The sequence below is a fragment of the Tauraco erythrolophus genome, unplaced genomic scaffold (genome assembly GCF_009769465.1).
Source record: "Tauraco erythrolophus isolate bTauEry1 unplaced genomic scaffold, bTauEry1.pri scaffold_47_arrow_ctg1, whole genome shotgun sequence".
Lineage (NCBI taxonomy): Eukaryota > Metazoa > Chordata > Aves > Musophagiformes > Musophagidae > Tauraco > Tauraco erythrolophus.
This window is the reverse complement of record NW_028238616.1, coordinates 688,506-701,206: the sequence shown is the minus strand read 5'-3', so window position 1 is coordinate 701,206 and position 12,701 is coordinate 688,506.

Here is a 12,701-nt window from a genome sequence, read left to right as displayed (position 1 = left end):
AGAGAAACTGGAAAACAGGCATATCAGGCTGAAAATAATCAGTGGATGGCTAACCATTTTTGGCTGATGGTAACTTGAGCATCAGAACTTGTGCTGAATTTCAGCTGTTTCTTTGTTTGAACTGTAATTACAAAACTGATTTCCTACTTTCTTTAAGCTGTAGATCTACTTTAAGGGAAACATTCGCTATTTCCTTTGCTTTTCTAAGAGGATACACTATGCAGATTATTATGATTTAAAATAATCACTCTGATGACAAAAGCAAATGCACGTTCCAGAAACCTGTGTCTAAAGACTCAAGGCAAGAAATTTAACATAATTGGTTTGTCTCTCTGGGAAATAACTTGATTTTAATAAGGTTTGAGCAGATGCAATTAAAAACTTTGTGTCTGACAAGCTGCAGTGATGTAACTTGGCAAGTGAGTTCACAAGTGTTTAATTGGCTTCACTGTGCATCATTAAAATCCCAAGTCCTTTCTCTCCTAGAAATTAGCAGCTCTCAGCCTACAGTCAAGGTTGATTGTTGCACTACTCTAGGAGATGGTGAGAGACTGCTCCAAAAGAAGAGTGACTGTGAAAACTGGCATCATAGAGACGTGGTGGGATGAATCCTGTGAGTGGAGTGTTGAAATGGAAGGATACAGGCTCTTTAGAAAGGAAAGACGGGGCAACGAGGAGGAGGTGTCACCCTCTATGTCAAGGACCAGCTGTAGTGCACGGAGCTCCATCTGGGGATGGATAAGGAACTAGTGGGGACTGTGAAGCTCAAGGGCAGCCTTAGCTGAAGTGACCATGAAATGGAGTTCAAGATCCTTAGGGCAGCAAGGAGAGTGCACAGCAAGCTCACTACCCTGAGCTCCAGGAGAGCAGACGTTGGCCTCTTTAGGGATCTGCTTGGTAAATTACCATGGGATAAAGCCCTGGAAGGAAGAGGGGCCCAAGAAAGCTGGTTAATATTCAAGGATCACCTCCTCCAAGTTCCAGAGCCATGCATCCCAACAAAGAGGAAATCAGGCAAAAACACCAGGAGGCCTGCATGGATGAACAAGGAGCTCCTGGACAAGCTCAAACACAGAAAGGACACCTCCAGAGGGTGGAAACAAGGACAGGTAGCCTGGGAGGAATATAGAGAAATTGTCTGAGTAACCAGGGATCAGGTTAGGTAGGTTAAAGCCCTGATAGAGTTAAATCTGGCCAGGGACATCAAGGGCAACAAGAAAAACTTCTATAGGTACGTCAGTGATAAAAGGAGGACTAGGGAAAATGTGGGCCCTCTCTGGAATTAAACAGGAGACCTGGCTGCCCGGGATATGGAGAAAATTGAGGTACTCCATGACTTCTTTGCCTCAGTCTTCACTGGCAAGAGCTCCAGCTGCACAGCCCAAGTCACAAAAGACAAAGTCAGGGACTGGGAGAATGAAGAACCGCCCACTGTAGGAGAAGATCAGGTTCCATCTAAGGAACCTGAAGGTGCACAAGTCCATGGGACCTGATGAGGTGCATCAGCGGGTCCTGAGGGAACTGGCAGATGAAGTTGCTAAACCATTATCCATGATATTTGAAAAGTTATGGCAGTTTAGATTGTTTAGAGACAAGGATGTCATGTGGGACAGTATCAAATCATAGAATCATAGAATGGTTAGGGTTGGATGGGACCTTAAAGATCATCTAGTTCCAACCCCCCTGCCATGGGCAGGGACACCCTCCACTACACCAGGTTGCCCAAAGCCTCATCCAGCCTGGCCTGGAACACTGCCAGGGATGGGGCAGCCACAACTTCTCTGGGCAACCTGTGCCAGTGCCTCAGCACCCTCTGAGTGAAAAAATTTCTTCCTTACATCTAATCTAAATCTGCCCTTTTTCAGTTTAAATCCATTGCCCCTTGTCCTATCACTACAGGCCCTTGTAAAATGTCCCTCTCCAGCTTTCCTGTAGGCCCCCTTTAGGTACTGGAAGGCTGCTATAAGATCACCCCGGAGCCTTCTCTTCTCCAGGCTGAACAGCCCCAACTCTCTCAGCCTGTCTCCATAGCAGAGGTGCTCCAGCCCTTGGATCATCTTCGTGGCCCTCCTCTGGACTCGTTCCAGTAGCTCCATGTCCTTCTTATGTTGGGGACTCCCGAGCTGAACGCAGTATTCCAGGTGGGGTCTCACAAGAGCAGAGCAGAGGGGCAGAATCCCCTCCCTCGCCCTGCTGCCCACTGTAGAAGAGTGCAGTCCCTGCACAAAGTCCAAGTCACGTAAGACATGGCCATGCCTGCAGCAGGATGCCTGCGAGCTCTTTGTCGATAACAGGGCAAGGGAACAACTATCACTAGATCCATATCTGGTGTTAATGTCTGGGAGGAGTGTGAAACTGCGTGGGGGCCCGGTGGTCTCATTCCTCCATTTTTCCGCCCTGGACAGAACAAGCTGTTACCTCCACCCATGCGTGGTGGAAATTGATGGACTTTGTGCCATTAACAGGAGCGATAAGCTTGTCTACAGTCATCCCACACGCACGACGTAATGTAGATCTTGGGTACAAATATGCCCCCGATTTCGACCCCAAAGGGGGGACAGGAGAAGACTCGATGCCATACCGACGGACCGATTGAGGAATTCGCTCCCCTCTCCACCCCCCCCCCCCATGTTAGGACTCCTCATGGGTAAGATTCTCTGCCTCAGTCTATGCTGAGTGATATTTTCTGTCCTGGGTGTATTTTGTTGGTTTTGTCCCCGGTGTATTTGGTATTTTGCCCCGGGTGTATTTTGTTGGTTTCACCCCCGGTGTATTTGGTATTTTGTCCCGGGTGTGTTTTGTTGGTTCCGTCCCCAGTGTATTTGGTATTTTGCCCCGGGTGTATTCTGTTGGTTTCGTCCCCGGTGTATTTGGTATTTTTCCCGGGTGTGTTTTGCTTGCTAATGCAGTTTGTGCATTAACGGGCTTATTCTGCCACGTAACTGGGCTGCAACAGACGGGCTGTGAGCCGCAGCTCTGCAGTTCGTTTATCAAAGGCAATATCAAAACAGAACCTGTAAATGTTGCTCTTGTAAATAAACCGTCCTTGTTCGTGCCCCCTCCCGATTTCGCTTGTCTTGCATATTCGGAGTCGGCCCTGGGACCGGTTCCATTTCCCCTCTATTCGCAACACCCACGCTGCTCTGGGTGCAGCCCTGGGCATGGTCGGCTCTCTGGGTTGCCAGCGCACGGTGCCGGCTCATGTTGAGCTTCTCATCCACCAGCACTCCGAAGTCCTTTTCCTCAGGGCTGCTCTCCATCCATTCTCCGCCCAGCCTGTACTTGTGCTTGGGATTGCCCCAACCCACGTGCAGGACCTTGCACTTGGCCTTGCTGAACTTCATGAGGTTCTCACAGGCCCACCTCTCCAGCCTGTCAAGGTCCCTCTGGATGGCATCCCTTCCCTCCAGCGTGCCCACAACACCACACAACTTGGTGTCATCTCCAAACTTGCTGAGGGGGCACTCAATCCCACTGTCCATGTCACCAACAAAGATGTTAAATAGCACTGGTCCCAGTACCGACCCCTGAGGAACACCACTCGTCACTGGCCTCCACGTGGACATTGAACCGTTGACCACAACTCTTTGAGTGTGACCATCCAGCCAATTCCTTATCCACCGAGTGATCCATCCATCAAAACCATGTCTCTCCAGTTTAGTGACAGGGATGTCATGTGGGACAGTGTCAAATGCTCTGGATAAGTCCAGGCAGATGATGTCAGTTGCTCTTCCCCGATCCATCAATGCTGTAACCTCATCATAGAAGGTCACCAAATTAGTCAGGCAGGATTTGCCCTCAGTGAATCCATGTTGGCTGTCACCAATCACCTCCTTATTTTCCATATGCCTTAGCACAGTCGCCAGGAGGATCTGCTCCATGATCTTGCCGGGCACAGAGGTGAGACTGACTGGCCTGTCGTTCCCTGGGTCTTCTTTTTTCCCCTTGTCATGGCCTGATGCTCCAGGATGGGTGAAATGAATAACTAGAGAAGTGCTGCTTAGGACCAGTTCCATGTTTTGAGGAGCCTGTTTCCTAGGTAGTTGTTGACATCAGGCATGTCCTTCAACCTAGTCTGAAACACGCTAAAGACATAAGAAGCACAGGTTTGAATTGCTACGTAGGACATTTTTAGTCTCTGCACTGGGGCCCTCAAAGTGTGGAATACTTTAGTAAATTCATTTAATTCCAGCCAAATTTTCTAAGATCCTTCAGCTAAGTGGATTACCTATTTATCAAGGCTTTTTCTTATGCACCAAGGGATATGATAATATGTAACCAAAGCAAATGTCTCTGCTAGTTCTACAGAACGGTACCAAGTGACTAATGCTGCCTTTTAGCCAGTTGCATCAAAGCCGCAACATTTTCAAATCTTCAGAACAACCACACTGAAATAAAACACTTCAGTCATTTCTTCACAAAATCATAGAAACACAGAATCATAGAATGGTTTGTGTGGGAAGGGGCCTTTAAAGATCATCCAGCTCGACACCCCTGCCTTGGGCAGGGACACCTTTCACTAGATCAGGTTGCCTGCGTCGGGCCGGCACCACCCGCTGAGGATGGCGGCGGCGGAGCCGCCTGGGGAACTCAGGGAGCGCCCCGCTCCCGGGGTGCCCACTGGGCTGAGTTCACCCAGAGAGGACGGAGATCTGAGAGAAACGGGCACACCGACACCAGGTCAGTGCAGATGGAACGGGACGAGGTGTGCTGCCAGAGCTGTCTCCCCTGCAACGGGTGGCAAGACAGCAGGCGGCCCCCCTGCAGCCAGGACAGGCTCGGTGGAGTAGAGACCCACTCGCAGCCCACGTTGGGGAAGAGATGCCTGGGCTTGAGGACGGTTGGGAAGCATGGGACGCACGACAAGGTAGAGACGCATCTAATGTCCGTGGGACGACCCACGCCGGAGCGAGTGGCAACGACTCCCTAAGAATCCAAGACTGTGGTAAAGCCCACCCTGGAGAAATCCGATGGGGAAGGATCACATCCTGCGGGTAGGACTCACGCTGGAGAAGTTTGTGGTTTTTTCCTTGTGAGTAGGGGATCCACCGCAGCAGGGGAAAAGGGTGTAAGGACTCCTCCTCCTCTAAGAAAAGGAGCAGCAGGAACAACATGGGATGAACTGACCTGCACCCCCCAATTCCCTGTCCCCCTGTGCTGCTGGGGGAGAAAGTAGAGCCGGGAAGGAAAGTAAAGGGGGGTGGGGGGGTGTTGTTTTTAAGATCTGTCTTTGTTTCTTTTTTTATCGTCTCAAGTAACTGATTTTGTTTGTCTCTATTCTTTTAAGTAACTGTTAATAAATTTCTTTGCTTTAAGGAAGCCGAGTCTGTTTTGCCCGGGACCGTGGTTGGTGGATGGTCCTTTGTTCTTGTCTCAACCCTCAGGCTTTTTATTATATTTTCTCCTCTCTACTTCACTGGGGAAAGAGTGAGAGAGCGGCTGAGTGGAGTTTAGTTGCCGGATCGGCCTAAACCACAACAGGTATCCACAACTTCTCCGGGCAACCTGTTCCAGTGTCTCACCATCCTCTCCGTAAAAATTTTTTTTCCTTATGACCAATCTAAATCTGCCCTCTTTCAGTTTAAAACTGTTGCCCCTTGTCCTGTCACTACACTTCTTGGTAAAAAGTCTCTATTCATCTTTCTTATAATCCCCCTTAAAGAATTGAAAAGCTGCAGTAAGGTCTCCCTGGAGCTCCCCCTTCCCCTCAGACTGAATGACCCCAACTATCTCAAGCCTCTCTTCATTGGAGAGGTGTTCCAGTCCTCAGATCATTTTCATGGTCCTCCTCTGGACCTGGTCTTCCTTTGGTCCGTGTCCTTCTTGTACTGTGGACCCCAGAAATGGACACAGTACTCTAGGTGGGGTCTCACGAGAGCAGAGTAGAGAGGAGGCACCAGCACCACCTCCCTTGACCTGCTGGCCATGCTGCTTTTGATGCAGCTCAAGTATATACTTGGCTTTCTGGGCTGCAAGCACACATTGCAAGCTCATATCCGATTTGTCACTCACCAGTATCCCCAAGTCTTTCTCCACAGGGCTGCTCTCAATCCATTCACCCCCCAATCTGTGCTGAAAGCGGGGATTATCCCAACTCAGGTGCAGGACCTTGCACTTTGCTTTGTTGAACTTCATGAGGTTTGCACAAGCTCACTCCTCAAGCCCACCAAGGTCTCTCTGGAAGACATTCCTTCCCTCTAGCTAATCAACTGCACCACTCAGCTCAGTGTCCTCTGCAAACTTGCTGAGGGTGCACTCAACCCCACGGTAGCATTATTTAAACAGCATTGATCCCAGTATAGACCCTTGAGGGACACCACTCATTAATGGTTTCCACCAGGACATTGATTGTAACTCTTTTGAACATGGCCATCCAGCCAATTCTTTATCCATCTAACAGTCCATCCATCAAACCCATATCTCTCCAATTCACTGGTAAGAATGTTGTGGGGGACTGTATCAAAGGCTTCACAGAAGTCCAGATAGATGGCACCTGTAGCTCTTCCCTTGTCCACTGATGCATTCACTTCATCATGGATTAGTCAGGTGTGACATGCCTCTGGTGAAGCCATGTTGGCTGTTTCTTGGTAGGGCAAATCTGAGCTCTGAAGTCACTGTTCAGGAAATAACGCACTCCGTCCAATAGCAATAAGAATCCAACCAATACTGTTTCTTGATTTCCCTGGGTCAGTCAATTTAAGTATTAAATAGTTCACCATTCTCTGGCACGGTTAGGTATGAGGCCAGATGCCATTCATACAGTGAAGAGTTCTGTGAAAATTATGTTTCTTGAGAATCCCTCTGATGTAAGTCCTTTTGACTGCCCCCATCAGGATAATTTCCTTTATATTCTTCAGCAATTCTCTTGATGCTTTCTATTTCCAATTTTGAGTGATTCCTTCTTGTTTACTTTGAAAATTTTCCAGGCCAGCAAGTACTTCACATACTCCCACTTGGTTTGTTTAATGTATAAAACCACAGTAGTTGAAGTTTCACAGTGGGAAGTCACTTTGTAGTCAAGGATTACACTTAACAATCCTCCCTCACTCCAGGTCACAACAATGTTGCTGTGGAAATCTCCCTCCTTCTGCAGCTTTTATCTTCATTATCTTTTTTCACATTAACAGCAAATAGATTTATTTCATGCTATGGCGAAGACTGGTATAACAACGACTTTGTTTTAATTCTTCCAAAATCTATCCCCTCAATTTATGGTTTTCATTTTGAAACCAGATGTGCTGGTTACCCACAGCTTCTCTCAGTTCCAGCTTCATTCCATGTCGTTGACAATGGCAACAATTATATTAATGGTTGGATAGTAATATGACTGTGTTACGTTTAAGAACAACTATTTGTGTTTGGAACAATAGTCCATTGTTTTAACATCAAGTTTCCAATTTTATCGGGCAGATACTGTGCTACAAACTAATGGTAGCACGGGACAGAGGAGACCTGTCTCTGCCCACTGAGGCAGCACACCCACAGAGGCAGGACTGTTTCTGCTGCCAGACACTCCAGAAGATATGTTGGACCCAGAATGTTGCCCTTTGCTGATAAACATCATCTGCATGTTTTGTTTGCATCTTTAGGATTACAAATACTCCTGTGCTGACACCACCCAGCTCTGAAGCCCCAGCTGCACTTGCCACTGCTGAGGCTCAGCTGCGTCTCTGAAAAGCACCATGGCATGCGGAGAACTGCACGTTCCCATGACATCGCACATCATGCTGGAAGGATTTGGCAGAGGAAGGACTGTAGGGTGAGGCTGAGAGGAAGGGGTTGCACACAAGACTGAGCTCTAAGCTAAGAAATGCAGCTGCTGACATTTTTCACAAGACTTGTCCCTCCAGTGTAGCCTTGTTACTCGTTGCTGTGGTTATGCCACAGGAAGGACGTGAAAGAAGGGCGCAGTCACCCTGCCTGCTGAAGAGGTGAGTTTAGTTGGTGGCCGTCACCCTCCCAGAAGGTGCTCAGCTATGGTGACCACCCAGCGGAAGGCCAAGTCCTCCGCACTCAGCTGGAGGGACGTGGCAGCACAGACAGAGCTCCCGCAGAAAGAAGCAGCTGTTCAGGTCTCAGCCCGAGCCATTCCCTGGTACGGCACAGCAGTGGTGAGAACAGCTGGGTGAGGGGTAAGCAGGTGGATGATCTGCTCAGTCTGGTGGCAGAGCTGCAAGAGGAAGCGTGTGGTGGACACACTGGAGGGAAGGGATGTTATCCAGAGGGACCTTGACAGGCTGGAGAGATGGGCCTGAGAGAACCTCATGAAGTTCAACAAGGCCAAGTGCAAGGTCCTGCACGTGGGTCGGGGCAATCCCAAGCACAAGGACAGGCTGGGCAGAGAACGGATTGAGAGCAGCCCTGAGGAAAAGGAGTTGGGGGTGTTGGGTGAGGAGAAGCTCACCATGAGCTGGCACCGTGTGCTGGCAGCCCAGAAAGCTAACCGTGTCCTGGGCTGCACCCAGAGCAGCGTGGGCAGCAGGTCGAGCGGGGGGATTCTGCCCCTCTGCTCTGCTCTCCTGAGACCCCCCTGCAGCGCTGCGTTCAGCTCTGGGGTCCCCAACATCAGAAGGACATGGAGCTGCTGGAGCGGGTCCAGAGGAGGCCACGAAGATGATCCCAGGGCTGGAGCCTGAAACCCTTCTCAAGCACGAGCATGGAAATGCAACTACAGGTTGTCCCACAGACATGCAAAGATGAACATCGCGGGTCTCCTCTGTCCACACTCCAAGGATGGAAGCCAGAAGTGCTGTTCCATTACCCAAGTCTAAATAGGTTGAGGATCTTTACTGTATTTAGGGAAACACAAGTCTAAGAAATATTTGCTCCCTATCTGATCACTGCTGAAACACTCGATCAACAGGAAGCAAAGGAGAGCGGAAGGCACACCAGGTCTGCCAAGCAAAGAAACTCAGGAAGCTTCTCCGTGCACAGAAGCACGCCTGGAGACAATCCCTGCTGACACCAGTCAGGAGGATTGACCTTCCTCCACTTGGGCTCCCTGGAGAACACCAAGCACCCAGATTGTTCTGAAGGATCCACTTTGCACAGGAAACCCTCTGAAAAAATGAAAGACATCCTTTTTTTTTTCCCTGGGAAAGCCAGCGCACTTTGTGCCTCGCAGAGAGCGCAGGATGGCTAAAACGCAGCCCCTCCTTCGCACGTTCAGCCTCGCTCCTGGCCCACCGGGCTTCTGCCAACCGCCGACAGCCCCTCAGCCGGCTTTAGCTCAGCCGGTGGCGGTGGCGGCTGTTTCGCCCGTCGCACAGGCGGCCTCTTCGGCGGGGGGCGCGGGGTTCCCACAGCCCCCGCAGCGCGAAGGGGCACAGCACGGCGCCGCGTGCACGGAACGTAAAACCGCATCGCCGGCAGCATGGCGGCCGGGCTACAGCTCCCAGCGTGCCCCGGGGCTACAGCTCCCAGCGTGCCCCGGGACTACGGCTCCCAGCGTGCCCCGGGGCTACGGCTCCCAGCGTGCCCCGGGGCGCTCCCGCCGCTCTCCGCCCCTGTGTCACACCGTCCCCGGCTCCTCCCGCGGCCTCATGGCCGCCCCGGGGCTGTCCCGGCCCAGAGCCCGCGGGGAGCGGGAAGGCGGGGAGAGACGGAGCGGCCGAGAGAGGTGGGGCGGCGCGGGGGGGCGGGAGAGGGACGGACAGAGGACGGACAGAGCGATGAGGAGAGGGACGGAGGGGCGGGAGAGGGACGGGGGGGTGAGGAGATGGAGGCAGGAGAGCTGCGCAGGGAGTGGAGGAGGGAAGGACGGGCGAGGGGCCGGCACAGGGCTGGAGCGGGAGGGAGCTGGGGGGGAAGGGGGCAGAAGGCAAACAGGACAGAGAGAAGAAGAATGGCGGCAGGAGGAGAGAGGGACAGACGGACAGCGGCGGGCGGGGGAACAGAGCGCGGGCAGAGGGGTGGAGAAGGCACTGGGAGAGCGGTGAGAGACATGGGACAGGAGCGGGACGGAGGGGAGAGAAAAAGGGAGGGAGGGACAGAGCAGGACACGGAGCAAGAGAAGGACGGGAGACAACCCGGCGAGACTGAGAAACAGGGATGTGGGTCAGGACAAGGAGTCGGAGAAGGAGAGAACAGCGATAGCTCCGAGGAAGAGCGGAATGGAATGGGGATGTGATAAATGAGTGAGTCCCAAACAGAACTCCAGTTAAAGTTTACCATTTATTAGGCGAATAAAAGCAAACAGCGCTGGGTGCGCCGGGAGTCTCCGCTCCACCAAGACGCCCCCCCGCCGTGGCAGTTTTCTTGTATTTATACAAACACCCTCATAGCCCCCCCTAAAAGGTCACTTTCTCCCAGGAGATCATTTCCATAGTCCCCGCCTCAGGATCCGCCTCAGGCTCCTCCTCGACACGCCTCCTGGTGGTCGTGGGCAGGGGTCTGCAGGATGAAGGCCGGAGGTCTTCCTCACTGTGCACTTTTCACCTCTTCCCTAAAATTATTTGGCTGCGTTCGCAGAACCAAACTGGTTCCAGCCTGGCCTGTCCTTGAGTGGACAACTGGTTGTTTTTTTTCCTGTCACTGTCTGAAGACAAATGTTAGTTCTTGTTAGTCCTTATCTTGCCCACATGGGCTAGTTTTTGTTTTCCCTTCCTCCTTACAAATGTGTAGGTCCTGAGTTACAATTTTGCTGGTATTTGCCTTATTTCTCTCACCAGCCTCCTCCCTGGGCAGCCAGCAGGGACTGGGACTTCACAACTCGACAATCAATAATTCATACAGTAGTTAATGTAGCAGTTAGCATCTAATATTTAGGCAATAACTTGTTAGTATTTAATATTTAAACAATAACTAATATATATATCCTCTTATGTGATTTTATGTCTACTCCTATATTCCCTCTGCCAGCCCCCCCTTTTTATTAAATCAAGTAAATTCTTTTACTTGCTTAAGTTTCCTGATGGATATAACACTTTGTGCATTGAAGATACCCTCTTAAACACACGCCAAACCCATATGTACAGCAGTGTCAGTAACAATATTAAAGCAGCTGCAGCTATTAACAGTATTGTCACAGGAGATTTTAAATGCCTGAAAAATCCTGAAGCGGAAGGTGACCACCTGAAGAGAGCTTCCCAGCGTTTATGCTCTCCATCCTTTTCTACTATTCACCATTTCCTTTTATCTCGTTTTGCATCACGATGAACTGTCACCAGAGCTCTCTGCTCTGCAGTGCCAGAGCATCCTGTGTGTCACTCTGGTGGTCGGCAGCATCAGAGGCATTTCGCAGGTTCACGTTTTTGCATTTCACAGAGATCTTAAACTAAGACAATCACTTATCTTGAACAGGCACACCCTGCTCCTCGCCTCCTATTTGCACATCCATCCATTGTCCCATATTGACACGGATCAAATGAACATTTTTCACAGAGGGAAGGTAGAAGGCTGTGCCTGCTGAGCAGGGGAGACAGGTAGGGAAGAGGGGACAGAGATGAGGAATAATGCCAGGAAGCACGACAGGGTGAGAGAAGACAGAGAATTCCAGGGAGTGGAGGCAGAGGGACAACATGGAAGTAGAAAATGCAGACAGGGAGCCAAGCAGAGAAGGACAGAAATAGCGACAGTCTGTAGGGCAGAGAGGGAGGGGTTAAAAAAACACGGTCAGGGAGCTGGAGAAGGAAAGGAGAAAGAAAACAACAGGGATGTGCTAAAGACAGAGAGGGAGGGATTGAAAACTGGGAGCATGGAGCCAAACAGCGAGAGATGGGGAGAGAACAAAAATAGTGGTAATGGGCACGTGTCCCATTTCCGGAGCACTCCCTAGCAGCAGCATCCCGGGAGGCTCAAGGAATGTGCTGCTGCAGGAGCCCTGCCCGGGGCCCGATCCTGCACCCTGGCACTGGTGACGAGCATCACCCGCAGAGCAGTTGGGACTGGGGCAAAAAGCCCAGCAGGAGGGAGGAAAATCAGCTGGATGGTTTTTTGTTTGTTTGCTGCTTAGTTTTGCTTTTAAAAATCTATTTAAGCTCCATGGACAACCTCGAAGGAAAAGGGACCATTTGTGCCAGGGTGGACACATTCAGAGCCCAAACCCATTCCAGAGCTGCACAAACCATCGCTCATTCCCACCGCACACACTGCTCACAAACCATCATTCCCAGCACACACACTGCTCACAAACCATCATTCCCACCGCACACACTGCTCACAAACCATCATTCCCAGCACACACTGCTCACAAACCATCATTCCCAGCACACACACTGCTCACAAACCATCATTCCCAGCACACACTGCTCACAAACCATCATTCCCACCGCACACACTGCTCACAAACCATCATTCCCACCGCACACACTGCTCACAAACCATCATTCCCAGCACACACACTGCTCACAAACCATCATTCCCACCGCACACACTGCTCACAAACCATCATTCCCAGCACACACTGCTCACAAACCATCATTCCCAGCACACACACTGCTCACAACCATCATTCCCAGCACACACTGCTCACAAACCATCATTCCCACCGCACACACTGCTCACAAACCATCATTCCCACCGCACACACTGCTCACAAACCATCATTCCCAGCACACACACTGCTCACAAACCATCATTCCCAGCACACACACTGCTCACAAACCATCATTCCCAGCACACACTGCTCACAAACCAACATTCCCAGCACACACACTGCTCACAAACCATCATTCCCACCGCACACACTCCTCACAAACCAT